The sequence below is a fragment of the Macaca nemestrina genome, chromosome 17 (assembly GCF_043159975.1).
Source record: "Macaca nemestrina isolate mMacNem1 chromosome 17, mMacNem.hap1, whole genome shotgun sequence".
Lineage (NCBI taxonomy): Eukaryota > Metazoa > Chordata > Mammalia > Primates > Cercopithecidae > Macaca > Macaca nemestrina.
In genome coordinates, this window is record NC_092141.1 from 68,133,712 (window position 1) to 68,147,960 (window position 14,249).

At 40.9% G+C, this 14,249-nt stretch overlaps 1 protein-coding gene across 9 annotated transcripts in view; it reads right to left on the reverse strand.

Moving 5' to 3' along the window:
* The window catches only part of LOC105469019 (G-patch domain containing 8), a 105,686-nt gene that overhangs the window by 85,372 nt on the left and 6,065 nt on the right, over positions 1–14,249 (reverse strand). For 6 of the 9 annotated variants that reach the window (XM_071083256.1, XM_071083259.1, XM_071083258.1 and 3 more), the window contains exon 2: positions 6,350–6,496. The exons of the other annotated variants lie outside the window; for them this stretch is intronic. The gene's annotated coding sequence lies outside the window, so the exon portion shown is untranslated. The remainder of the gene's footprint in view (positions 1–6,349; positions 6,497–14,249) is intronic. 9 annotated transcript variants of the gene reach the window in all.

Here is a 14,249-nt window from a genome sequence, read left to right on the forward strand (position 1 = left end):
TTATATTTTATTCAAGTTAACCAAGGTAAAGACTCAGATCTTTCACATTCTTACTCTTGCCCACTCCCTTCTCTCCATTTTTCTCCATTTCTTTTTTTTTCTTTAACAGCCTGTGTTGCCCAGGCTGTTTTCAAACTTGGGCCCAAGCAGTCCTGCTGCCTCAGCCTCCAGAATAGCTGGGATTACAGGCACACAGTCTTTCAAAGGTGATTTGCACTGTTAAAATTATGACCAATAAGGACATTTTTTTGTAAAATGCTTTTTTTTGAGACATTTTATTAGACTGACCTCATAGGTAGAACTTAAAAAAATTTTTTTTTTTTTTACAATTTTTGTAACCTCTTTAATCTTACCTCTAGATATGTTATCTAGTTTAATAGTCTGGTCACAGGTGAGGAAAGGCTGAGCAAGCAATGTCTTTAATTTTTTAGTGCATTGTGGCCCCCTTTATTAAAATATACTACTAACACAAATAATACTAATGTAAAATGGATATTGTTAAAAGTTTAGGCTACACTGTAACAAGTAAAAAAACGAAAGAAAGCCCTCCTTTCTCCTGTTTCATTTCTTAGAAGTAACCATTGTTTCCAATTTGTTACGTTTCAGTTTTTTAGTAAAGTTTTAAAATATACATGCTGTTTGGAAGAAGTGCTTTAGAAATACTGAATATGAGTTTATTGTAATTAGTAACTTCTGTGATTACTTTTAGATAGACAGACTTTATTTTTTCAAGTAGTTTTAGGTTTACAGCAAAGTTGAGCTGAAAGCATAGACACAGCCTCCTGCACATTTATTATAATACATTTGCTACAATAGGTGAACCAACACTGACACATCATTATCAGCCAAACTCCATAGTACATTAAGGTCCACTCTTGGTGTACCTACCATCATCATGATACGGTGTACATATCATCATCTATGAGTTTTGCGAAATGTATAGAGACATTTATCTACCATTACAGTATCACAGAGAATAATTTCACTGCTCAAAAAAATCCACAGTATCCACCTGTTCATCCCTTTACTTTCTTCCCCTCAAACTCCTGGCAACCACTGATCTTTTTACTGTTTCCACGGTTTTGCCTTTTCCAGGATGTCATATATTTGCAATCATTATGTAGCCTTTTCCAATTGGCTTCTTTCACATATTCCTGAATATGTATCCAAGGTTCTTCCATGTCTTTTCCTGGCTTGATAACTCATTTCTTTTTAGGGCTGAATAATATTCCATTGGTATATCACAGTTTACTTATCCATTCACCTACTGAAGGATATATGGACTGCTGTGGAGTTTTGGCAATTACAAATAAAGAATGCTATAAACATCCATGTTCTTGGTTTTTGTGTAGACTTAAGTTTTCAGCTCCTTTGGTTAAGTACTAAGTAGTATGACTGCCGGACTGAATGCTAAAAAATAGGTTTAGGTTTGTAAGAACCGCCAAACTGTTCTGTCTTCTCTTTCTTTTGACGGTGTCTTTTGCAGAGCAGTTTTAAATTTTAATACAATCTAACTTACCATTTCTTTCTTTCATGGGTGTGCCTTTGGTTTTCCATCTGAAAAGTCATCACCAACCCCACTGACACCTAGTATTTTGTTTACTTTTATTTGGTGTTCCTGTCATTGTGATGAGACTACATTTATGTTGGGAGTAGGTGGAAAATATTTTGCGCTTCACTACCAGGGATTAGTGATTGCTGTTAATATTTCACTTTGGTGGGAGTTGATGGTGTTTATGTTTTTATGTTAACATTAAAGAAACCAATTAGCCTTATTTTAATAGGGTAGCTTTAATTCAGCTTAAATCCGCAAATTGGTGGAATTTTAGACCAAGAAATGACATGAGTGTCTAGTTCAAGTTCTTCATTTTACAAAGGAAGGTACAAAGAATGAGAAATATGACATGATCTGCATGAGGTCATACAGTGAATTATTAATGAAGACAGGACTTAGAATTGCTTATAACCACGTTAAAGAACTAAAAGATGTACTGGTAATTTTTTCTTGTATAACAAACACTTTTGATGATAGGGGTTTCTTATTCTTTTTCACTTGGTGTTGTGCTCCTAATTTTTAAGAGGGCAAGTTTTAAAACAGTGAAAAATATAAAAAGTTTTTATACTTTTCCAATGTTGCGGCTAATTGATAGCTTTATTAAGGCAAATCAAATAAATGTTGAGAAGTACACAATTAAATAAGTTATTATTTGTAGAGCATTTCTTTTCAGGGTTTTATTTTTGTTGTTGTTTGGTTTTTTTTTTTTGAGACGGAGTCTTGCTCTGTTCTCAGGCTAGAGTGCAGTGGCGCGATCTTAGCTCACTGCAACCTCCACCTCCTGGGTTCAAGCGATTCTCCTGCTTCAGCCTCCTGAGTAACTGGGACTACAGGCGTGCGCCACCACATCCAGCTAATTTTTTGTATTTTCAGTAGAGAAGGAGTTTCACCATGTTAGCCAGGATGAGCTTGATCTCCTGACCTCGTGATCCACCTGCCTTGGTCTCCCAAAGTGCTGGGATTACAGGCATGAGCCACCGTGCCCAGCCTTTTTTTTTTTTTTTTTTAAGACAGAGTCTTACTCTGTCGCCCAGGTTGGAGTGTTATGGTGCAATCTCAGCTCACTGCAACTTCCACCTCCTGAGTAGCTGGGACTACAGATGTGCACCACCACACCAGACCAATTTTTTTTTTGTATTTTATTTATTTTTTTGAGACAGAGTCTTGCTCTGTCGCCCAGGCTGGAGTGAAGTGGCATGATCTCGGCTCACTGCAACCTTCACCTCCTGGTTCAAGCAATTCTCATGCCTCAGCCTCCCAAGTAGCTGGGATTACAGGTGTGCGCCACCACACCCAGCTAATTTTTTGTATTTTTAGTAGAGACGGGGTTTCACCATGTTGGCCAGATTGGTCTCAAACTCCTGACCTCAGGTGATCTGCCTGCCTCGGCCTCCCAAAGTGCTGGGATTACAGGTGTGAGCCACCACACATGGCCCATGATAATTGTATTATAGTTAGCATACGGATACTCTAGTAGGGAATATAGGTGAGTGGTATACCAAATTCTCTGTACTATCTTTGTAACTATTCTACAAATCTAAAATTACTTTAAAATAAAACAAAAAACAGGCCAGGTGCAGTGGCTCACGCCTGTAATCCCACCACTTTGGGAGGCTAAGGCGGGTGGATCACCTGAGGTCAGGAGTTCATGACAGCCTGGCCAACATGGTGAAACCCCATCTCTACAAAAAAACAAAAATTAGCTGGGCATGATGGCGGGCGCCTGTAATCAAATCGCTTGAACCCGGAAGGCAGAGGTTGCAGTGAGCCAAGATTGCCCCATTGCACTCCAGTCTTAGGGACAGAGTGAGATTCCGTCTCAAAAAAAAACTAACAAAAACAAAAAGTAAAACAAAAAACCTTCTAGTTACAGAAAAATCTCCAAGACGTACAATTAAGAGGAAAAAATCAAACCGCTAGAAAATGTGCTTGCATGCTATCCTTTGGGAAAGTTAAGAGTGCACAATGCTTAGTATATTATCCATATATATATAGTATATATATGGATTCTGTGAAAGAACCACCATGCAATTGGAAATAGTGGGGTTGTCTCTGAGGTTCACTTAAGTAAGTGGTTTTCTTTTCACTCTGAATCCTTTTGTCCCTTTTTTTTTTTTTTTTTTTTTTTTTTTCAGACGGAGTCTCTGTCACCCAGGCTGGAGTGTAATGGTGCCATTTTGGCTCACTGCAACCTCCCTCTCCCGGGTTCAAATAATTCTCCCACCTTAGCCTCCCTAGTTGGGATTACAGGCACCTGCCATCATGCCCAGCTAATTTTTGTATTTTAGTAGAGACGGGGTTTCACCATGTTGGCCAGACTGGTCTTGAACTCCTGACCTCAGGTGATTCGCCCACCTCAGCCTCCCAAAGTGCTGGGATTATAGGCGTGAGCCACTGCGCCCAGTTGCCTTTTGTTCCTTTTGAATGTTATACTAGAAAAACAGAAAGAGGAAGGAGGAAAAATGTGATTTCAAACCCCCAGGGCATAACTATAGTAATAATCGTAGTAAAGATGACAATGATAGTAGTGGTGATATTTTATTTCTTGCCTCCCAACCCACCTCCCCACCAAAATTGAGTCATTCTGACAAACATAGACTTATCAGGGTCATTCTTTCTAAAAACAGTATGGCATCTGATTATCTGAAGGCCTCAAAAGGATCTAAAAGGTATTTTTTGCTGCTGTACCTTCCCTTTAAAACCTCACTTAGATCTCTGAATTTCCTTTAGATGTAGATGATCATATAATATATCATACAAACCACTTTGAGATAAAATGGGTATTAAGGCTGGGTACAGTGGCTCACACCTATAACCCAGCACTTTGGGAAGCCAAGGTGGGAGGATCTCTTGAGCCCAGGAGTTCAAGATCAGCCAGGAAAACACAGTGACACCCTATCTTCATAAATTAAAAAAAAATTTTTTTTTTTAAAATTTTTAATCATGGTGTACACCTGTAGTCTCAGCTATTCAAGAGCCTGAGTGGGGAGGAGGATCCCTTGAGTCTAGGAGTTGGAGGCTGCAGTAAACTATGATCTTGTCACTTCAGTCCAGCCTGGGTGACACAGCAAGACCCTGTCTTAGAAAAAAAACAAAAAAAGAAAAAACAAAAGATGCTAACAGTAATTATTCCAAAATAAAAGGTATAAACTAAAACTCATGCTTATCCTGGCAAAAATTCATAGGTCCTACATTATAGCATTTCTAAAATTTAGTTTTAATGACTGCTTATAGGTACGAGCTGAGGGAGGTAAAAAATAAAGTTTAAATTTAAAAAAATGACTGCTTGGAACACTTATTTCATTATCTAAATCAACTCTTCCTTTCTGAATACTATAGGCTTTCAAAGTTGAAATATAGTTTTTCATTTATTCTGATCAGGAATATAAGTTCAAAAGGGTCAGACTGGAAGCAATCTAGCTTTTCTTAAAAAAAAAAAAAAAGTATTAGATTTTAAATTATATGCACACACCCAATTGACTTTCCTTCAACTGCCTCCACTCTTAAAAAAAACTTCAACTTGTGGTAGGTCTAATGGCCAATGAATACAACCTGGCTGACCTGCCCTGCATGTCATTAAAACACACAGTACCTCTAGCTCCTTACAGGTCAAGGATTCTACTTCCAAACACAGGACAAATGTGGAAACTTCTCTTATAAATTTGGTTGTGGTGATCATTTAAAGTATCAATAAAGACAGGAATTTCCTTAAATTCATCCAGATAAATGAAATCTTATTATTTGCTAACTGGTGCTGATTCTGACATCTACATAATCCCACAGCTGTACCCTTTACATGATTAAACTATATAGAAATGAGTAGAGAGAAATTAGAGCTGGAGGAGAAGGAATTATTGCCGGGTGCAGTGGCTCACGCCTGTAATCCCAGCACTTTGGGAGGCCGAGGCAGGTGGATCACCTGAGGTCGGGAATTCAAGACCAGCCTGACCAACATGGAGTAAACCCCATCTCTACTAAAAATACAAAATTAGCTAGGGTGGTGGCACATGCCTGTAATCCCAGCTACTCGGAAGGCTGAGGCAGGAGAATCGCTTGAACGCGGGAAGCAGAGGTTGCAGTGAGCTGAGAGTGCGCCATTGCACTCCAGCCTGGGGAAAAAGAGCGAAACTCTGTCTCAAAAAAAAAAAAGAAGGAATTATTAGGACAAGTCAAAGATCACAATCAAGAGCCTATAATCTCAAAAAGCAAAACACAATACTGAAACTCTAAAGAGCTGTTCTTATCCTCTTCCCTCTTCCTATAACTATTAAAATTTAACACAACTTCAGTCAGGTGCAGTGGCTCATGCCTGTAATCCCTGCACTTTGGGAGGCCAAGGCAGGTGGACCACAAGGTCAGGAGTTCAAGACCAGCCTAGCCAAGATGGTGAAACCCCGTCTCTACTAAAAACACAAACATTAGCCAGGTGTGGTGGCGGGCACCTGTAATCCCAGCTGCTCGCGAGGCTGAAGCAGAGAATTGCTTGAACCTGAGAGGCAGAGGATGCAGTGAGCCGAGATCGCGCCACTGCACTCCAGCCTGGCGACAGAGCAAGACTCCAACTCAAAAAATAACAATTAATACAAATTCTTTGAAAAACATTTTTAAATGAATAATATTACTCAAAGCTCAAAGTTGGTGGATCCTAGCTGGGCATGGTGGCTCACACTTGTAATCCTAGCACTTTGGAAGGCAGGAAGATCACTAGAGGCCAGGAGTTCAAGACCACAAAAGAAGACCCCGTCTCTACAAACAATACAAAAAATTAAATTAACTGAATGTGGTGGTACACACCTGTAGTCCCAGCTACTCGGGAGGCTGCAATGGGAGGATCGCCTGAGTCCAAGAGGTCAAGAGTGCAGTAAGCAGTGATCGCACCACTGTACTGCATCCTGGGCAAATTTCCACTTTTGTCCTGTGTTTGGAAGTAGAATCCTTGACCTGTAAGAAATCCTGTCTCAATAAATAAATGTATGTATGCGCCTTTAAAAATGGAATTTAAAAAGAAAATGTCCCGGGAGAAAAAGCCTATCCAAAAAGAAATGGACATCCTGGGGATTATTGGTGTCATTTCACTAGTATACTTAAAATTTATTTCAATTTACGGCCAGATGCGATGGCTCACGCCTGTAATCCCAGCAATTTGGGAGGCTGAGGTGGGTGAATCACCTGAAGTCAACAGTTCAAGACCTGCCTGGCCAACATGGTGAAACCCTGTCTCTACCAAAAATACAAAAATTGGCCAGGTGTGGTGGCAGGCACCTGCAGTCCCAGCTACTAGGGAGGCTGAGGCAGGAGAACTGCTTGAACCCGGTAGATGGAGGTTGTGGTAAGCCAAGATTACACCACTGAACTCTGGCCTGGGCAACAGAGTGAGACACTGTCTCAAAAGAGAAAAAAATTATTTCTATTTACAAGGTAGACAGAAACACCATTGTGATCAATTCCTAATGAACCTAATTCTTCACTGTTGTTTCCATAATCATATAGTCTGATTTACAACAGTTTCCAGTATATTATTATAATAAACAAAGCTCTCTGAAGTCAGAGACACCAGAAATCAAGTCACTACCATTTGCTAGTTGTATAACCTTGGGCAAATTCCCAAACCTCTCTCTAGGCCCGTTTCCCCCGCTGTAAAATCCAGATTATTACACTATAGCATTGTTACATACGTTGTGAGGTTTAAAGAGGTACAAAGTAATAGATTATTATTTTAAAATACTGCTGAGGCCAGTCAATGACCCAGAGGAATAAACTTCACTTAATACATAAATTTAATTCTATGTTAATTGGTAGGAAAGATAATTGGCCAGCAATCTCAACAAGTAACTAAGAACCTGAAAACACATCACACTGGATCAAGGGTGCAGAAATATCACACACTCATCTAAAAATACATGTACACCTGTTTGACACATCAAATTCTTCTGGATAATGTGATTAGGACAAGAAATAACTGTTTTCCCAAAAAAGCACTATGCTGAAAAATAAAATTTATTTTTTTTTAAATTTTATTTATTTATTTTTGAGACAGTGTCTCACTCTGTTGCCCAGGCTGGAGTGCAGTGGGGCGATGTTGGCTCACTGCAACCTCCGCCTCCCAGGTTTAACAAATTCTCATGCCTCAGTATCCCAAGTAGCTGGGATTACCGGTACCAGCCACCGTGCCCAGCTAATTTTTGTAATTTTTTTTTGAGACAGAGTCTTGGTCTGTTGCCCAGGCTGGAGTGCAGTGGCATGATCTTGGCTCACCGCAACCTCTGCCTCCCGGGTTCAAGTGATTCTCCTGCCTCAGCCTTACTGGGATTACAGGCACGTGCCACCACACCTAACTAATTTTTGTATTTTTAGTAGAGACGGGGTTTCACCATGTTGGCCAGGCTGGTCTTGAACTCCTGACCTCAAGTTATCTGCCCTCCTTGGCCTCCCAAAGTGCTGGATTACAGGTGTAAGCCACCACGCCCGGCCTAATTTTTATATTTTTTAGTAGCAGACGGGGTTTCACCATGTTGGCCAGGCTGGTCTTGAGCTCCTGACCTCAAGTGATCCGCCCACCTCGACCTCCTAAAGTGCTGTGATTACAGACATGAGCCACTGCACCCAGCCAGAAAAACTAACTTTTAGCCAGGAGCAGTGGCACATGCCTATAGTCCCAACTACTCAACAGACTGAGGTGGAAGAATTGCTTCAGTTCAAGTGTAGCCTGGGAAACACAGCAAGACCCTGCCTCTATTTAAAAAAAAAAAAAAAAAAAAGGCCAGGCACGTTGGCTCATGCCTGTAATCCCAACACTTTGGGAGGCTAAGGTGGGCGCGGATCATCTGAGGTCAGAAGTTTGGGACCAGTCTGACCAACATGGTGAACGCCATCTCTATTAAAAACACAAAAAATTAGCCAGGCGTAGTGGCGGGCGCCTGTAGTGCCAGTTACTCGGGAGGCTGAGGCAGGAGAATGATGTGAACCTGGGAGGCGGAGCTTGCAGTGAGCCAAGATGGAGTCACTGCACTCCAGCCTGGGTGACAGAGACAACTCAAAAAAAAAAAAAAAAAAAAAAAGGCGCCTGTAATCCCAGCAGGAGGATCATGAGGTCAGGAGATAGAGACCATCCTAGCTAACATGGTGAAATCCCATCTCTACTAATAATACAAAAAAATTAGCCAGGCATGGTGGCACATACCTGTAGTCCCAGCTACTCGGAAGGCTGAGGCAGGAGAATGGCATGAACCTGGGAGGTGGAGCTTGCAGTGAGCCGAGATGGAGTCACTGCACTCCAGCCTGGGCGACAGAGCAAGACTCCGTCTCCACAAAAAAAAAAAAAAAAAAGTTTAAGGAAAAAAAAAAAGTGAGATACCACCAACTAGTTTGAAGAGTTACTTGGATTAGACAAATATCTTCAAAATGTCTTGGCACCAGACCTGACATGTAATCTAGCTGGCAACAAACAGTAGCTGATATTATCCTCACCATATATCACAGTAGTCAACTTTTTTTTTTTTTTTTTTTTTTTTTTTTTTTGAGACAGAGTCTTGCTCTGTAGCCCAGGCTGGGGTGCAGTGGCCGGATCTCAGCTCACTGCAAGCTCCGCCTCCCGGGTTTAGACCATTCTCCTGCCTCAGCCTCCCGAGTAGCTGGGACTACAGGCGCCCGCCACCTCGCCCGGCTAGTTTTTTGTATTTTTTAGTAGAGACGGGGTTTCACCGTGTTAGCCAGGATGGTCTCGATCTCCTGACCTCGTGATCCGCCCGTCTCGGCCTCCCAAAGTGCTGGGATTACAGGCTTGAGCCACCGCGCCCGGCCAGTAGTCAACTTTTATAAAGGTGTAATACCTTGAAGAGAGGCCAATCTATATACCACAGTAAACAGAATACTATACAAGAAATCAGCCAGGCTCGATGGCATGCACCTGTAGTCTCAGCTACTAGGGAGGCACAGGTGGGAGGATGGTGTGAGCCCAGGAGTTCAAGTCCAGCCTGGGCAATGTAACAAAATTCCATCTCTTTTATTTAAAAAGAAAAGAACAAAAGAAGTCAAAAGATCAAAGTTCAAACTTCAGCTCTGCACTAGGCAAAATAATTTATCCAGGCCTCAGTTTCTTCATCTTCAAAACAGGATTAGTACCTATTCTATTTACTTCACTGAATTATTAAAAGAACCAGAAAAGAACATTATATAAAAGGCATTTATTAAACCATAAAGTATACAACTATACCATATTACCATTCTCATAACCAGGTCAGATTATCTTTGTAACATCCTGGTGCCTCAGTTCCTTAACTTCCTTTCCTACAATGATCTTGTTCTCCATTCTGCCTTAACCATGTACTCTCATAATCATTAATAATCTCAACCCTTCTATTAATATAACTGTTATTTCAAACATTGTATTCTACAACCACCACCTTCTATCTTTCTAGCTCATTCCCTCCAGTACTCCCACTCTAACAAGTCTTAAATCCCATTAGAATCTACAATCCATTGATCCTACCAATTTTTCACCCTCTCACTACCTACACTGCTGCCACCACCCGCACTCCCAAAAGTCCTCATTCATCTCCTTACTAAGCTTAAAATCACATGGTCCAGCTGGGCACAGTGGCTCACACCTGTAATCTCAGCACTTTGGGAGGCCGAGGTGGATGGATCGCCTAAGGTCAGGAGTTCGCGACCAGCCTGGCCAACATAGTGAAACCCTGTCCCTATTAAAAATACAAAAATTAGCCGGGCATGGTGGCAGGCGCCTGTAATCCCAGCTACTTGGGAGGCTGAGGCAGGAGAATCATTTGAACCTGGGAGGCGGAGGTTGCAGTGAGCCAAGACCGCACCACTGCATACCAGCCTGGGCAACAGGAGCGAAACTTCATCTCAAAAAAAAAGAAATCACATGGTCCATTATTGTAATCACTCCTCATATACGCCCTCTACCCATTTGCTCCTATTCACATTAACTCTGGTTAAGAGAGACTGGTTATCAGCACTTTAACTATATGGGTATAGCACATCTAACAAACTATAGCTGAATTAATCTTCCTATAAGTAAGAGGGCTTTGACTGTCTATCCCTCAGCTTAAGCACCTTAAATAATTAGTGCATTCCTGCTTATAGTATTAAAATAAAATTTATCTTTGCAGCCCTAGTCTCCACTTTTTCCCTATGCCCAATCATTAATTCATTGTCCTAAAAAAACAAATTCTGCTTGTTCTACTTCTTTACTTTTGTCCTGGCTATTTTTTCCAACTGAGTGTACTTCCATTCACTTGAAGGTTGCAATCCCAACCTTCAAGATCCAGCTTAAATGCTAACTTCTTCATAAAAGTATGCCCAGGCCAGCACGGTGGCTCACACCTGTAATCTCAGCACTTTGGGAGGCCAAGGCAGGCAGATCACTGGAGGTGGGAGTTCAAGACCAGCCTGACCTACATGGTGAAACCCCATCTCTACTAAAAATACAAAAATTAGTCAGGCGTGGTGGTGGGCGCCTGTAATCCCAGCTACTTGTGAGGGTGAGCCATGAGAACTGCTTGAACCCAGGAGGTGGAGGTTGCGGTGAGCTGAGATCACGCCACTGCATTCCAGCCTGGGCAACAGAGCAAGACTCTGTCTGAAAAACATAACATAACATAACATAACATAACATAACATAACATAACATAACATCATATCCAATCATCCCACTTTAAGGGTTCTCTCCTTAGAGTTTTGCATTTATTAGCTATACTGTTTTTCTGATAATCATGCTGGTCTTATGAATAATAAACTAAACTTTATTACTTATGTTTATCTCTCCAACTAATATGAAAACTCCTTGAAAAACAAAAACAGGCTGGGCGCGGTGGCTCAAGCCTGTAATCCCAGCACTTTGGGAGGCCAAGACGGGCGGATCACGAGGTCAGGAGATCGAGACCATCCTGGCTAACACAGTGAAACCCCGTCTCTACTAAAAATACAAAAAAAAACCTAGCCGGACAAGGTGGCGGGCGCCTGTAGTCCCAGCTACTCGGGAGGCTGAGGCAGGAGAATGGTGTAAACCCGGGAGGCGGAGCTTGCAGTGAGCTGAGATCCGGCCACTGCACTCCAGCCTAGGCGACAGAGCGAGAATCTGTCTCAAAAAAAAAGAAAAAAGAAAAACAAAAACACTTCTTAACCAACTACCCGCACAGTAACACTTAAATTACAATAAGTACTTCTTAGTACAACCACTATTCAAACACTGTTTTATTTAAGTTTTCAAAAATTAAGTCTATATTCTAGAAACTATTCTCAAAGTAAATATAACCCTTGTTATTGCTTGCACAGATGATACCCTAGTACAAATATTAAACCAATTAAATTTTCGACCACTTTTGCCCTTTCTTTAAAGATTCCTCATAATTTTACTCATAGCTCTCTATTCATAGCAACAAGGGAAATCACTGACACTACAGCATACAATCCACAAGCATTAGCTTAATTTCTTTTTCTGTTATGTTTTGTATTGTTTTGAGACGGAGTCTCACTCTGTTGCCCAGGCTGTAGTGCAATAGTGCAGGATCGGCTCACTGCAACCTCCGCCTCCCAGGTTCAAGAGATTCTCCTGCGTCAGCCTCCCGAGTAGCAAGGACTACAGGAGCACACCACCACACCCAGCTAATTTTTTGTATTTTTAGTAGAGATGGGGTTTCGCCATTTTGGCCAGGCTGGTCTTGAACTCCCGACCTCGGGTGATCCACCTGCCTCAGCCTCCCAAAATGCTGGGATTACAGGCGTGAACCACTGCGCCCAACCTACCTTTACTTCTATAGTCAAGACCTACAGTGTCAAAATAATTTCTTGATTTTGATCAGCACTGCCTACAAAAAGGATGAAAAATTAAGCTCCTCTTTTCTCATTAACTCTGGAAGAATAATGTTAGGGGAGCTATAAGAGAGGTACTGACTTTTCCAACAATGTCATTATTAAAACGTCAGAAAACTCTATGACTTTTTTCTATTACAACTTTAAACCTGTAAAGCTATTCTGTGTTTCAATTCTATGAAACACTAAGATGAACTGGAATTCCTCTTTGAAATCAATGTAATTGCCAAAGAGTGGCAAGGATGACAACAAATAATTGGAACTTCATGAGATGAGACCAAATGCGTATTACAAAGACACTTTCTGGTTGCTTGAGTGACATGCACACAGGAATTATTGTACCTCAAAACTATGATAAAAAGAATTAAAGTAAATGGCAGGATACTCCTGTTTTGCTCACTAACAATTTTAATTCCTTACTATCTATAGGGCTTACTAAATAACAGAGTCATGTGCTACTAATCTGTGTACAATGTCAGAATAACTTTAGCTGCTTTTTCTTCCTAAATTAGGAATAAAATACTAAACATATTTGTTTAAATTCCAAAGAAATCATTTGGTATAAAAAATGACCATACAGCATATAGCTTCTTTCAGCCTGGGCATATTTAACTTTTTGCATTGACTAATACAATATGCATTAAGCACATTTGCTTAGACTTCCACAGTTAAATGGACAATTCACTTTTTATAAGTGGAAAATCATTACAACATCTTCTGGTATTCACTGCAATATCAAATCAATGACTTCTTTCAGTATTAGTGGTGGTCATCTGTAATTCCTTGGGTAATTACCATGAATCTGCTTTCATTTAATGCTAAATGGCAACGCTAATATGAAAAGAAAATTAATGCCAGACATACAAGCAAAAGTACTAAGTTGTTTCAGGGAAGGAATTTTAACAGAACTCATGAACTGGAATCCACTTCAAAGCTAGAAACCATTTTCATTAATAAAATACTAGAAACTAAGTCACAAGAGCAAAAATGAAACCTTTACATAGGTTTCTGATTCATAATTAAGATCTCACGAACTTCTGCTACTTCTTTTCAGAAAATGGTCATCTTGGCCAGGTGCAGTGGCACATGCCTGTAATCTCAGCACTTTTGGGGGGCCGAGATGGTAGGATAGCTTGAGCTCAGGAGTTGAGACCAGCCTGGGTGACATGGCGAAACCCCATCTCTACAAAAATGCAAAAAAATTAGCAGGGCTTGGTGATACACCTGTAGCTCCAGCTACTCAGAAGGCTGAGGTGGGAGAATCACTTGAAGCTGGGAGGTCGAGGCTGCTGGGAGCCATGATCACGTCACTGCACTCCAGCCTGAGTGACAGAGTGAGACCTTGTCTCAAAAAAAAAATTTTTTTTCATTTTAAAAAATTAAATTAAAAAAATCTTGACCACATAAAAAAAACAGACTGTCAGCTGGGTGCAGTGGTGCATGCCTGTAATCCCAGCACTTTGGGAGGCTGAGGTGGGAGGATTGCTTGAGCCCAGGAGTTCAATATCGGCCTGGGCAACAAGTTGAAACCCTGTCTCTAAAAAAAATACAGAGCTTAGCCAGTCATGGTGATACATTCCTGTAGTCCCAGCTACTCGGGAGGCTGAAGTGGGAGGACTGCTTGAGCCCAGGAGGTGGAGACTGCAGTGAGCCAAGATCCCACAACTGTACTCCAGTCTGGGCAAAAGAGCCAGACACTGTCTCCAAAAAAAAAGAAAAGAAAAACAGACTGTCCTTTAAAAAATTTTTATCATGTACCCAGATAAACAGAAATCACATGGAAATGTATCTCAATTATGAAGCAGCACAATTGCGATAGCTTATTATATATGTGTCTTAAAATAATTTTAGCTGGGCGCGG